At 44.0% G+C, this 14,921-nt stretch overlaps 1 protein-coding gene across 7 annotated transcripts in view; it reads left to right on the forward strand.

Moving 5' to 3' along the window:
- The window catches only part of MFF (mitochondrial fission factor), a 704,737-nt gene that overhangs the window by 539,409 nt on the left and 150,407 nt on the right, over window positions 1-14,921 (forward strand). The window lies entirely within an intron of this gene.

Here is a 14,921-nt window from a genome sequence, read left to right on the forward strand (position 1 = left end):
TTCATGTCGGATGACGAAGAGACGGGGCCTACTGGAGTGATGTCTGGTTCCATGTTGGGGTCACTAGTTGCATACAACTGTCAGACACAGACCTGGGAGGAGTATTGTGAAGTGTTGGAACATTTTTTTGAGGCAAACCAGATAATGGAAGCGGGACGGAAGCGAGCCATATTGCTAAGCTCGGTGGGCAGTAAGACGTACAGTCTGATGAGGAACTTATTGAGTCCGGATAAACCGGGGGACAAATCGTTCACAGAGTTGACGAGTTTACTTCAGTCACATTATAACCCGAGCCGAGTGCAATAGTCCAGAGGTTCAAGTTAAATTCAAGGACTAGAATGGCTAATGAAACGGTAATGGAGTATGTCGCAGTGTTGAGGAACTGGCACAACATTGTGATTATGGGGACAGACTGACCGAAATGCTACGAGATAGGCCCGTATGTGGCATTGCAGACGACCGCATACAACGCAGATTGTTAGCGGAGCCTGACTTGTCGTTTGAAAAGGCCTTGAAGTTGGCACAGGCCATAGAGACAGCGACTAAAGACATTCGTGATTTACAACAGAAAACCACGGAAGGGGTTGGAAGCAGGAGTGCGACCCCACTGCCAGTGCATAAAGTGGTCATGGAGCATAATTCACAAGGGAAGTCTGGTCAGTATGCTTGTTACAGGTGTGGAGGTGAACATTTGTCACGGAACTGTCGTTTTTTAACTGTAAAATGTCATGCTTGCGGGAAAAAGGGCCATGTAAAGAAAATGTGCCGCTCAACGCCCTCTCGGGACCAGCCGAAAAAGGGGGAGGAAAAAAGCAGTATGATGGAAAGGAAGGGAAACCGAAAAAATAAACGGCAGTATGCACACCACATGCGTGAAGTTACAGATCAACCAACCAGGAAGCCAAGAAGTGTTCACAATGTTTAATGTGAAAGAGGCCAGGTGGGAAAGAGTTGATCCCATTAAAACCCAGTTGGACTTAAATGGTAAAATGGTACAGTTTGAAGTGGATACGGGGTGTAGTGTCACAGTTCTGTCAAAGGCAGAGTATGGGAAGTTATGGCCCAGAGAAGCTCGGAAGCTGCAGGACTGTTCAGTGACTTTGAAAACCTACACGGGTGAAATAGTTCCCATGTTGGGAATGGTGAAAATGAAGGTAATATATAAAGACCAAGTCAAAGAGTTGCCAGTCATGGTGGTAGCAGGTAAGGGACCAAACCTGCTAGGCCGGGTGTGGTTAAAGGAGCTAAACATGGACTGCCTACAGCTCCATAAGGTAGAACAGCCGGGCCTGACCTTGCACGAGGTGTTAGAGAATAATGAAAAAGTATTTAAAGAGGAACTGGGGACCTGGAGGGGTCCACCAGCAAAGATACACGTGAAAGAAAACGTAACGCCAAGATTTTACAAACCCCGTCCTGTACCATATGCGATGAAGAAGAAAGTTGAGCTTGAGTTAGAGAGACTCACGAAGCAAGGTATAATTGAACCAGTAAAGTTTGCGGAATGGGCCGCACCAATTGTTCCAGTATTAAAGCCAGATGGTGCTGTACGTATATGTGGTGACTATAAGTTAACAGTGAACCAAGTCTCGAAGCTGGAGCAGTATCCCTTGCCAAAGGTGGAGGATGTGTTTGAAAAGCTGTCGGGTGAAAGGTTTAGTAAACTGGACCTCAGTCAGGCATATCAACAAGTAGTGCTGGAAGAAGGGTCAAAGACGTATGTTACCCTGAACACACACAAAGGTTTGTTCCAAGTCAATCGTTTACCTTTTGGGGTTTCCTCGAGTCCAGCTATTTTCCAGAGAATAATGGAGGGACTAGTGGCAGGAATTCCGAAGGTGGCTGTGTATTTAGACGATATCCTGTTGACGGGAAGGAACATTCGAGAGCATCTGGAGACGCTGAATGAGGTGCTGAGTCGACTGCGAGAGGCAGGCCTACGGGTGAAACGGAGTAAATGTGCTTTCATGGCAACGGAAGCAGAATTCCTGGGCTACAAGGTGGATGCATCAGGCCTACACCCCCTGCCAAATAAAGTGGAAGCCATTCAACAGGCACCAGCACCCACCAATGTTACAGAACTGAAAGCCTATTTAGGCTTACTTAACTATTATAACAGGTTCCTGCCAAATCTGTCAACACTGTTAGCTCCTTTACATAAGTTGTTAAGGAAGGAGGCTCAGTGGTCGTGGAAAGAGGAACAGGGCAGAGCATTTGAACAGTCAAAGGAACTAATGCAATCTTCAGAGGTTTTGGTGCACTACGATAGTCACAAGGACTTAATTTTGTCATGTGATGCCTCACCCTATGGATTAGGGGCTGTGTTGGCACACCGGATGCCAGATGGACAAGAGAGACCCATTGGGTTCATGTCACGAACTTTGACACAAGCAGAGTCAAACTATTCTCAGTTAGATAAAGAGGGTTTAGCTGTCATGTTTGGAATCAAGCGATTTCACAAGTACCTCTATGGGAGGAAGTTTACTATTTGCACTGATCATAAGCCTTTGTTGTCATTATTCAACGAGATGAAAGCAGTACCGCAGATGGTTTCTCCTCGCATTCAGAGATGGGCTGTAACGTTGAGAGCTTATGAATACGAGATTGTTTATAAGCCTGGAAAACACCATGGTAATGCAGATGCACTAAGTCGGTTGCCGATGCCAGGGCATATCCAAGAAGAGGAAGCGGAGGACCGAGTTTTGATGATGGAAGACATCACATTGGTGTCTGCTAAGGAACTGAGAGTTTGGACACACAAAGACCCGGTGCTTGCTAGAGTGTTTCAGTGGGTCCAGCAAGGCTGGCCAGTTCAACAAACGGATCCAGTTTTTCGACCTTATGAAGTGAGGAAAACAGAGCTGAGTGTACAAGATGGATGCGTATTGTGGGGGGCAAGAGTGATAATTCCGTCCCCAGGAAGAAGGGCACTTTTACAGCAGTTGCATCAAGGTCATGTGGGCATTACCCGAATGAAAGCTTTAGCCCGAAGTTATTTTTGGTGGCCAAAGTTGGACCACGAGATTGAAGTCGTTGTGAATGAGTGTAAAGCATGTCAACAACATCGCAACTTGCCGGTGGCGGCGCCACTACATCCATGGGAGTGGCCGAGTAGGCCTTGGCAGAGACTTCATATAGATTATGCAGGACCATTCATGGGGGCCATGTTTTTGATAATCATGGATGCTCATTCGAAATGGATGGATGCCTATCAAGTCAAGACACCCACTTCTCTCGTTATCATTGAATGCTTGAGGAGGAGTTTCAGTAGTCAAGGACTGCCTGAGACTATTGTATCCGATAATGCTTCATGTTTCACGAGTGAAGAGTTCAAGGGTTTTCTGAGAAAAAATGGAATCGTCCATATCACATCAGCACCCTACCATGCAGCTACAAATGGTTGTGCTGAAAGAGCTGTTCAGACTTTTAAAGCCATGATGAAAAAGTCTGGGGAAGGAAGTTTGGCAGCAAAAGTATCAAGGGTGTTATTCAACTACCGTATTACACCACAATCTACCACGGGTTTGTCACCTGCCGAGATGTTGCAAGGACGTAGATTGAGATCCACGTTGGATCTAGTGTATCCAAATGTCCGAGCTAAGGTGGAGGGGACCCAGTGGAGGCAAAAAGAATGTCATGATAGACGACGGAGAGCGAAGTTTTCTGGAAGGAGATGCAGTGATGACACGAAATTTCAGTTATGGGCCTAAGTGGATTCCAGGGTTCATTGTCAAGAGCACAGGACCATTATCGTACCAGGTGAGGTTGAATGGAGATTTCGTAGTGAGGAGACATGTAGACCAAATTCTACGGAGCGAACAGAAGAAGGATGCCATGGAACTGCTGGCCTCAGAACTACCGTTAAGTTCGGAACCAGGGCTCGCAGTGGCAGGAGGATCGCCAATTGAGGGAGACCGCCAGAACGTGGAAGGAGAGGTTTCTGAAGATCCAACCGTTCCAGGGAAGGACATACCGATACCTGAAGTGGTAAAAGTGACACCGGAGTCACCTAAGGTGGTACCACTGCGCCGTTCTAAGCGTGTGCTGGTTAAACCTAGTTACTTGAAGGACTATCAATGTTAACAAAAGTGCATGTATAGATTACCAGCCTTAAAAAAAATAGTAGATGGTATGGTAACCAGTTAATAACTAGCCTGTTATTTACAAGTAAGTGATTAAATGCATTATGGAACTTGTTCCCTAGTTTGGCTTATGTAAGACAGTATGTCTTAGCTTAAAAGGGGAGGAATGTAGTATTCGGGCTGGTAATAGGGTTGTTGTACTGTAGGGGGCGCTGTGGGGAATTCAGCATGTACTGTTGGTTCTGTATTCTCTGGTAACTTGTTGCTTCTGGTGGTTAGATGACTTGCAGAAGTGTGAAGAAGCATAGGTGCGCACCTGGAGGCTCTTAATAAAGAAAGGCCTTACAACTCTATAAACCGTGTGGTTTCATTATTTACCACGATATAACAGTTTCATAATTCAGTCCTGAGCAAGCTTGGGGGGGGGGGGGGGCATGTCTTAACTTCTTTGCAGATTAGTGATGAATGATATAGCAATGTGCTACAGTCAGGGAAATCATTCTTTTTGCCTTTCATATCCTAGGGAATTTAACCTACTAATATACTTTATGAACCTATCCTTCAGTGTTCTTCTGTAGGTGTGGATTCTGGAGTCTCAGAGCCTTTCTTGGTTGTGGTCTTGCAGGAGTGGATTTCCTGCTGTCCTGTCAATTCTTAACATAGGAGAATTGTTTCCCTACCCCTTCTGCTCCATGCAGTGATGCACTCTCTCTACTTTGAGAGGTGAGATTGTTTTAAGCAGTCTCCCCATTTCCTCTGATTTAGTGCCTCAGGACAAAATCCAGAGAAGAAAAAAAACAAGGCTGGTCCCCTCTGTGACTGAGAATGGCAGGGTTTCAGCTTTCAACAGTACCAAGTACAACCAAGAAAGTTCTCCACTGGTTTAAAATCTAATTCTGTTCTACTGTTTTTTGAAATGATAAAAAGTAAAAAATTAACTTGCCTGAACTTGGTGCTGCAAGCCAGTAACATTTTCAGTAATGATTGTTCCACTTTTTTTCTTAACTGAATTACAAACTAAGCTTTAAACATAAGTGGTCTGTGATTTGACTAAAGGAAGTCCAGTAAGATGACAGAAAGACAAATAGGTATGGCACACTACATTCGAGTCTCCTGAAGGTTTCTGTAAGGACTTTAAGTGGATGGCTTCTGCCATTCAGTACATTGATGATGCACTAGATTATATCTGAGGCAGGCCTTGCTGAAGAACTCCAGTGAGAAGGGCTGTTAATAGCAGCAAGATCAATAATTGCACCACAACATGTTGCCACATAAGTGAAGAATCAAATGTCCTAAACTCCTTTGCATGTTTTGCAGTGGCCTGCTTGTGGCCAAGTAGCATTAGTTATTTTATGAATTGTTTTATACAGTTCAAGGTTGATCCACTTTCTGTAGATTTGAGGTAGTCAGTATCATCTGCTCATAAAAACTAAAGCATCTATATTTGCCGTGTGATGCTCAGGGATAAAACTCTGAATGTGACCCCGATGTCTGCAGTTAGAATAGTGGATCAAGCAGTGTAAGCGACAAGGTGAGGAGGATGGGAAGTGCATGACTGCACCTCATCCATGCTGGGGGTGGGGGGGGTGGTGTTTCTGGCAGGCTTACCTGCTGCTTCTGTGCTAATAGAAGCCTTAAACACAAAATAAAACAGTGAGGTGATACACAGGAGGAAGCAGGCTGTGGATACTCAACCCATTGATTGCAACTGTAGTCATTGCATGCATGCAGGAACACACATATGCACAGGATAGAGGGAGTATAGTTAGTCACTGTGGTGCTAAAAGTACTCATGCTTCTGTCAAAGGCAGGATTAGGACCAATCCAGAAATGTACCCATGGCTTACATCCTAGATGAAGTGAAGCTGTTGGAGGGTTGTAACTGTAGTTCCCAGACCAGAGACAAGTATAAAGAATGTCATAGGGCCCTAGTCTGAGGAGAAGGCCAGCTGTACCCTGGGTCAGAGGGTGAGTTTGCATGCCACCAGTGGTGTGAGCTAGTGGCCACATGCAAACAGGTGCAGTAGAAACAGTCATGGCTGTCTTGGATGCCAGCCCTTCTGAACAGCACACCTCATACTCTACTACGCATGTCGATAGGACAGGAGTGCGTGGGCTAAGTCTGATTGGGGTAGCTAAATTGTTAGTAGGCATGAGATCAAAACGCACCCAGGTTAAAAGAGCATTGATACATTGTCTAATTAACTGAATTAAACTTCATTTTGGAGAACAGGACGATTCATTTGTTTAATGCACTTTGTGCAACTGTTGTGATAAAGCCATGTAGTGAGGAAGGGGCACATTAAGCTGATTTACTTTAGGGATGCTGTAGCATTAACAGGTGATAGTAGTATTTAACCAGCATATTTTAAACGATTTACCTTCATTATGTTGAAAGTGATTTGTGCGATCGCACTATTGTGTGACTTGAAATCATGAAATTCAACATGTTTCCGAATTGAAATGTTGAAACTGGTTTCCTGAAAAAGCAGATTTGACCATTTTTGAACTGCAAACATCATTATGCCGGAGGGCAAGACCCCCTGCTACTTTAATATACAGATTCCGAGATCGCACTACAGTGAGGGAAAGGGTGTATTTCCAGATCCCCGCTATAGTGCGATCTGCACCTGGAATGCCAAATTCAAATGACCGAATGTGCCAATGTGCATTCTCTCATTGGAATTTACAACATTTGCAGTTGACATTCCCCAAAACTTGAAGTTGTACTTTCACACTTTGGTGTATCGTACAACTTACGTTCGACATAATGAATGTAAACCATTTTAAACTAATGGCTCTTATAGATGGTAACCATACCTATCAACTGTACAGATTTTCACAGAATGTCCAGATTTTTGCCTCACATTTTTGGTCCTTTGTTAATAAAATTGTGTTTTTCTGACAAATCATTAAAGATTGAAGTCAGAAAATAATATCAGACAGTCGAGTTTCAGACTTCATACCCTTCAGAAAATTCATGCTAATGCAAAACCTGTTATTCTTTAAACTTTCTAAGTTTATAAGAGCAGTATTTAAAAAAATTACATATTTTTGGGCCTTTGTCCTCCCCATTGTTTGTCTTTGTTCATATTTTTTGCTCTAAGAAGTTGAGAGTTACGATGGTAACCTATGGACAGTCAGCAGAGAATTACAAATTCAGGCAGCAGTCTTGGTTGTTTGAAAGATATTTCAGTCAGTGGTAGGAAAAAACAAAGCACAGTGGAGATTCTCTGACCCATGCAGGGTGCCTTGTGGTTGTTGCTTCTCTCAATTACTTTAATGAAGGAGTACATTCAGTGGCTGTAGTTCATTTGGTTACAGATTACATTTGGTATTGCCCACTGTTAAGGTAATATTGAGACCTTGCCAAGGTATTGACATAACCGGTTTCTTGTGGGGATGTCCTTGTCATTTCAGTTTTGACATCTGTCTCTTGGCTTCAAGTGAAAGGAAACCTCTGAACTGCTAGTGGTAAGAAAGCAAAAGCTTTGTCTCTTAACCTAGTGATGAGGCTTTTAACTCTTATCTTTATGATCTTTCATTGGTAGTACTCTTGAGCTCTGCTTAATGTGAATAGGATATATTCAGCTCTACCCAAGATTCACACACTTTATCTCAGCATGACAGGTTATTACTAACCAGTAAGAATCCTCCTTCATGTTTAGTGTTGACAAGTCAGGTGTATGGGATGTAAATACCGCAGCCGCTAATTTGGACTTCCCTTTGTTTTTGCATTTAAGTTCAGTGTTTTTTTCTGTGTGAATGCTTCTGTGGGCAGGTTATGTTGAAAAACACTTTGAACCGTCAGGTGCTGAATTTCACCACCACTTCATAGAACCTTTTAGCTGTACATCTGCCACTCTACATTAAAATATGATGTTTTACTTCCCCTACTAGCATAGACTAAAAGATGTAAAGCTAACCTGATTCGCTACTGGTATGTCACCCAATAAAGTTGAAGAGTGAGAGGACAGATTGTACAGGTTCACCTCTGTTGACTTGGCAGTTTCCAAGTTTTGAATTATGTCCTTGTGTACCCATTCCTTTTGATCTTCTCACACGCATAGACTATTTCCAAAAGGAAAGCCTTTGACGATGGAATAGGTATGGATAGCATGTTTTGTTCCACAAAAAGCTTATGCTTTACTTATTTTACTTCACTGGTAGTTAAAACAGGAATTGGCCTTACTGGATGGTGATCAGAATTTTGAATGGTGGGGCTTCTAGACTACTTGTTCTCCTCCCTCACCATCTGTTATGGTGAAGTTGGAATTTGTAGTAGTCAAGTTATCGAAGTTTGTGTAATTTGGGGACAGTATAGTCATTCCTGATACCAAGTTACAGCTAGCTTTGTGCTAAAGTGGACTCATTCATGAGGGTTTCAGGAATTGGGGGTTCTCAGAGCTAGAGAGTGAACCATCTTGACCCAGTCCTTCATCGGTAAACCATTCTGTTTTGACAACACAGTTACCAGTAATCCAAATTCCTAACAGACTACTGTTCTTTCACTAGATCATCGTCTGGGATGAGATTGAAAAGACCATATGTCACCATTGTTATGAGACTTTTTCATTTTTTTAACCTTACCTTGTTCATCTAGTCTGTTATCTGTCCCCATATCAAGCCAGTCATTTCCTCTGCTGGGGAGAACCCATCAACCACTTCCCATCCTTTTTCCTCAGGAGTAAGAATTGAGTACCTGGAGAGCGCCATTTTCTACAATTGTTTTGGGGATTTGTACTTTAAAGGCCTTTAACCCTTTGTCATGGTGTGATGTCCATCCACTGAAGTGAAGCTTGCATTGCTCTTCTATCATCCCTGAGGGCATTACCGTGTGATGTTAATCATTTCCACTGCTACAGTAGCCTTTTACATTATATAGGTTGGTACTAGGCTATCTGCCCTAGGGCCTGTACAAGCCTAGCCATAACAATTCCCTGGCTATTTCTTCCCACAATATTTACTTTCCTGGACCCCTGTCTAGCAGGGCAACTGACCTGGTCCGCGGGGTAAGTTTCCTGTCTCCCATCCAGTCGTCAAGGTTCCTTTTGAAGAGGGCCACGGAGGCGCTCTGCTTGACATGTATGGGCAGTCTGTTCCAGAGTATGGGGAGTCTCTGGGTCAGGAACCTATCCCTCCAGCATGTTATGTTCATTGTGATGACAAGGTTTAGGTCCCTGGAGTGTGTTGCTCTGATGAATTGGGATTTCTTTAAGTGTAGCACGTCCAATAGCTCTGGGTTTGACATGGCCTTGTATGTTAAGCAGAGATCGCCTCCGAGTAGATGATATGCGACAGAGTATAGCTGGAGTTTTTTTAGTCGGTCAGCATAGGGCATCTGCTTTAGGCCTGTGATTCTTTTAGTGAGGTGTTTCTGCAGCCTTTCCAGTTGTTGCAGATGTCTTGTGAGGGATATACCAAATGGGGCATTGTACTCTATGATGAGTCTAATGAGGGATGAGTACAGTGGGACGATTACCTCCTTTTTTCTGGATGAAAAGCCCTTAGTGATGAGGTGTACCACATAGAAGTATTTCCTGACTGTTGTGGCGATGTGGTTATCGAAGGTGAGACCACTGTCTACCTGTGTTCCTAAGTCTCTTATCACACTTTCAGTGTTTAGTGTACTGCCACCTATGTGGTCATTCATGGGACATGTTTTTTCCCAAAGGGGATAACTATACACTTCTTGGCATTGAGCTTGAGCCCATGGCTATGGCACCAAGCATCTGTTTCTGTAAGGCCCTTTTGTAGAATATCCACATCATTTGGGGATTCAGTAATGGCAGTTTGCAGTCATCTGCGAACTTTGTTAGCCAGAGTCCCTTAGTGTTGGCCTGTACTTCAGAGAAGTAGATGCCAAACAAGAGCAGTCCCAGGACTGAACCCTGAGGTATTCCACTTGTTACTTGTCTGGAGCTGGATTTGGAGTCTGCTACTTTTACAGTGTGGGTTCTGTTAGTAAGCCAGTTGGCAACCCATCGAGTGATGTAGGGATTTGTGCCCAGCTTATTAAGTTTATCTATGATTCCAGAGTGAGGGATGGTGTCGAAGGCCTTGGCGAGGTCCAGATAGGCTGTGTGGACTGCCTTACTCTCGTCCACTGCTCTGAAGACTGATTTGAAGAAGTCAGTCAGGTTCAGGAGACACAATCGTCCCTTCACGAGCCTAAACTGGGTGGGGTCCAGTGTTTGAAGGTTGCCAATGTCTTTGTTTATAAGTTCCATGATAATACATTCCATGGCCTTGCAGATCAGACTTGTCAGACTGGGACGGAAGTTCCCATGATCCAAGGTGGATCCCCACTTGCGGAGTGGGATAACTGTAGCTGTGTGCCACTCAGTGGGCATGAAGCCTGAGGTGAGGCTATGATTAAATATGACACCTAGGTGAGGTGCCAGTTCATTTTGTAGTTCATGTAGTACACAGCCCGGGATGTCGTCTGGTCCCAAGATGCTGTATATTCATAGCTTTGGAGAGTGCGGTTTTTATCTGTGTGGCCATGATTACCGGAATTTGGCAATCTTTCAGTATTGAGATGGGCCCTTTTGGGGGTGAGAAGGGGTGAAGTTGGCACTGAATCGATCTGCCAGGATACTGGCAATGTCCTTGGGATCAGTATATTTAATGTCATTCTGTTGTAGCTCAAAGCAGATCTGAGCATTGCCTTTTAGATTTTTGCCACAGCTATAGAATGCCTTGTGGTTGTCTTTGGAATCTTTGGCAATTTTATTTTCGTAACTAGCTTTGGAGGATTTTATGAGGGATCTCAGCTTTTTACTGAGGCTGGTAAGGGAGTTTTTTGCATCCTGGGATTTTCCTCTTTTCTGCAACAGTTTCTTCAACAGTTTCTTCCTTTTTTTGTATAGTTTGTTTATGACAGGGGACCATCAGATTGGCTTCCTTTTTTTGGAGAAGAGCATCTTGATTCTATTTGGGATGGCACGATTCATGCACGAGTGGATGTGCTCGTACAGTGCTTTAGTGTAGGATTCGGCAGTCAAACTTACAGTTCTCATCTGCATGGGTGTCATGATGTTTGTCACTTCTGACTTTAGTAGCATGAAGTCGGCCTTGGAGAAATTTTTTACGGATGTTTCCTTACTGGGGGGGGGGGTGTGAAATGTGGATGTCAGAGGTGAGTAGCTTATGGTCAGAGTTGTTTCCCTGCCTAGGACACAACCACCATAGCTCTGGCTGTCTTCTCTACATCATCACTTTCACTGTTGAATGGCTAACCTTAAAGAAGGAAATTAGGAGTTGGAGTTTAGATGTTTTTTCATTATGTACTTATAATCTCAAGAATAATCATCTCTTGGACTTCGCAAGAGCAGCAATCTAAGATGTTAATTTCTCACAGATAAATCCCTGTTGGAGAATCCTTCTATGCAGAAACTGCTGTTTTTAAGAAAAATATATTCAGTTTTCTGACTAAAAGCAGTGCTTCCCTTTAAAGAAACCCAGTATCTGATGATGTCAATTTTCATTCATTCTTTAGTTCTTGGGTTTGGATCTAATCCTCGGATCCAACTCGGACTCTTCTACTAGCTTTGGCATCATGGAAAGCTCTTGGGCTCCTCCCTTTCCCATAATGCCCTAGTCCCTAACATACCTCTGATCTCGTTTACCACCTTAGAGTACACACCTTGTCACTGTTTCTGCTCTCGAGTCTGTAGTGTTTTTTTGGGTACTGGAAGTCTGTTTCCTTTAGTTTATTACTATAAATTTCTGAAAAACATCTTCATATTTTCTATTGCGCTTCCTCCCCTTTTCCCCACTTAATAGCTTTTGAAATACTTGTGTACTCTTTCTTTTTACCATTCTTGGTAATTTTTTATGTACATCTTGTACCTCTTTTATACCATTGTTGGTATTTTGTAATTTGTAATTCTTTTTCTCCTACATTTGTATCTTAAAAAAAATTATTCCTAATTCCTTCCTTCCTTCCTTTGCAATAACGTCTGAGAAACCCTTGGGTTTCATGAAATGTACAGCCTGTGGCCACAAGATTCCTTTATCCAACTCGCATTCTAAATGTGTTTACTGTCTAGGCCCTTCACACCTTGACACTAGTTGTGAATGCAGGTAAGGGTTTTAACTGTAGGTAGGGCCCTTATAGATAGAAGGAACAAATTGATTCACAGAGGCTTGCTGCCCTCTAAATCTTCTGCTTCAGCAGCATCTTCTGGGGCTCCAACCCCTGAGAGTACAGAGAAAAAGGATACCAAGAAGTGTTCCCTGGAACCAACCACTTCATCAGCTAAAGGTTCAGAACTCCTAAGAAACTTGAAGAGACTTCATATCCCAGCTGTTCAGATCTCAAAACCAGAAAAGAGAAATCTTCCTTGGATCCAATCGCCACACTTGGCCCCAGATACAATTATTCCTAGACTGTCTTCTCCTTTCTTGGAGCACTCTCCAAGACACCATCATTCTAGACCTTCATCAGTACATTTTCAACTCAATTTTCCAAAAGCTTGACTGAAGCCGACATGGACAGGATGAGGAGGAAGCTCCTTTCGATGCAGATGCAAATGGGAGCTCTCCCGGGTCTGACCCCATCGGGTCCAGAGACTCTTATTAGTACAACCCCCCCCCCAACTCGTTCCTCTTCAGATCCGAGCTCTGGTATCAGAGTTGTCGAATCCAAGGTTCCAGAGTCATTCACATTGGATCTGAAGATGCTTGTTGTAATCAACTCCAGTGACATCTGAGTGGACTGGCTCGAGTGCTTCAGAGCCAGACTACTCTCGTAGCTACACCATCAGCACCATATATGCGGTGTTGGAGTCAACTCCGAAGCTATCAGAGCTATCAATTCCACTTGGAGCCTTGGCAAGAGACAGCTTGGCTCCAACTCCTCCTTTAAGTGCCTTGCCTTCAGGGAGGAGGGAGCTTACGCATGTTTTTTCAGAGCCATCGGTTTCCTTCTCTCAGTGGCACTCAAGGTGGTGGAGAGAGCTTTCTCTCTCCCTAGAGCTTGAACTTCTCCACCTTCTTCAGCTCCAACCTCCCTAGCTCATTTGTCTCTGCATCTTGAGCCTCATTCATCCTTACCACAGAGACAGCCAGTCCAAGTTAGTTACCGGGAAACCCAGCAGGGTATACAGATTTCTTCCAACACTTCTCCAGAACATCCCAGAACAGAAGTTCCAAGGAAGAAAATTGCAAAAGGAGGCACCCGGACTCTCATTGAGTCCGTCACAGAAGATACAGACACTGATGAGAGGAAAGGGTCCCAAAGATCACCACCCGATGACATCTCATTTGGAGACATTCTGGAACTTCCTAAAGCCAAAGGGTGATTGATCTCCTGACCGCCCTTCCCAAAAGGAGTTTGTATTCCTGGAGGCTTTTGCTGCTGGCCAGTCTTCCTCTTGGGTGACTCCACCCACCGATGAGGTCTCTCAGCGGACATGGAAGGAACCTGATACCATTGAACCAATCCCCAAGAGACTATACAGGATCCTGGCAACACCTAAGGACAGTACCTTTTGGTGCAAGGAAGTACTGTTTGATGCCATGGTCATAGCGGCAGGCACAAAGAAGGAACTGGTGGAACAGTGTTCCTCTGTCAACCCCTCTAGCAAGGAGTGTAGGGCAATGGACCAATTTGGGAAGCATGCTTATGCTTCAGTAACCTTTGTCATCTGGTCACTGAACTGTGTGGCACACTTCACAAGACTCCAGAGAGATTTGATAAAGGAACTGTCGAAATCCCTCTCTGACCCTATCCTCTGAGGCAGAGAGCACTGTTGCTTCGCAGTTAGCTACCCTTCAGTCCATTTCCATTTGGTCTATGAAGCTTATCTCTCACGCAGCAGAAAGTACCTCATGGGCAGCAGGTTCAGGTATTTCTATCAGAAGGCATGCCTAGATGTGCTTGTGTGACTTTATGGAGCCCTTCAAAGCTTCCTTCATCAATGCTTCCTTTGACAGAAGCCCCTTATTTGGCCCCAAGGTGAAATGCACACACTAGTTGTGAGAGGATGGTAAAACCCTGTCTGCTGTGGGTGTGCATTTTCTTAACCCCTCACCAAACCTGTTGGAGGAATCAATGAGGTGGTCAAAGGATGTGGTTCAAGAAATCAGTTGAGGGTTGTTTATCCCTGCACCAGAGGGCCTGGTTTGAAATTACAAAAGATTCATGGGTGTGGAGGATAATATTTAAAAGTTATATCATACTATTTTCCCATCCACCCTAGTTGCTTTCAAAGAAAATCCCCGATGTTCCACCCAGTCAGAAGGAGGCAGCAGCACTAGAAATAAACAAGCTTATACAAAAGAGTCATCCAAGAGGTCCTCCCAGACCAGAAAGAGTTTGGAACTTATTCAGGATTCTTTTTGGTGCCAAAGAAAACAGGGGACTGGGGACCAGTTTTGGATCTGACTAACCTAAATTGATCGGTTCAATACCCAAAGTTTCAGATGGCCACTGTTCAGTCCATTCTGCCTTTTCTGTACAAGGATTATTGGATGTGCTCAAATAGATCTTCAGGGCATGTACTATCATATCATAACAAATAGATGACCCAGGAGGTATCTACACTTCCAGCTGGGAGACCATCATTACCAGTTCAGAGCTCTGCTCTTTGCTCTCACCACGTCCCCCAGGGTGTTTGCCAAGTGTATGGCACTAGTGGCAGCTCACTTGAGACTACAGGGATTTCAGTTGTTTCCATATTTAGATGACTAGCTCATCTCTGCTGCAACCAGACATCAGCTGACCCAACCTTAAGATTACATACTCCAGTTATGCTCCCATCTGGGCATTTCAGTTAACTACAACAAATTTCATCTGGAACCAGCACAGACATTGGAATTCATTGGTGCCTC

Source organism: Protopterus annectens, chromosome 4.part1 (genome assembly GCF_019279795.1).
Source record: "Protopterus annectens isolate FY-2018-M chromosome 4.part1, PAN1.0, whole genome shotgun sequence".
NCBI lineage: Eukaryota > Metazoa > Chordata > Ceratodontiformes > Protopteridae > Protopterus > Protopterus annectens.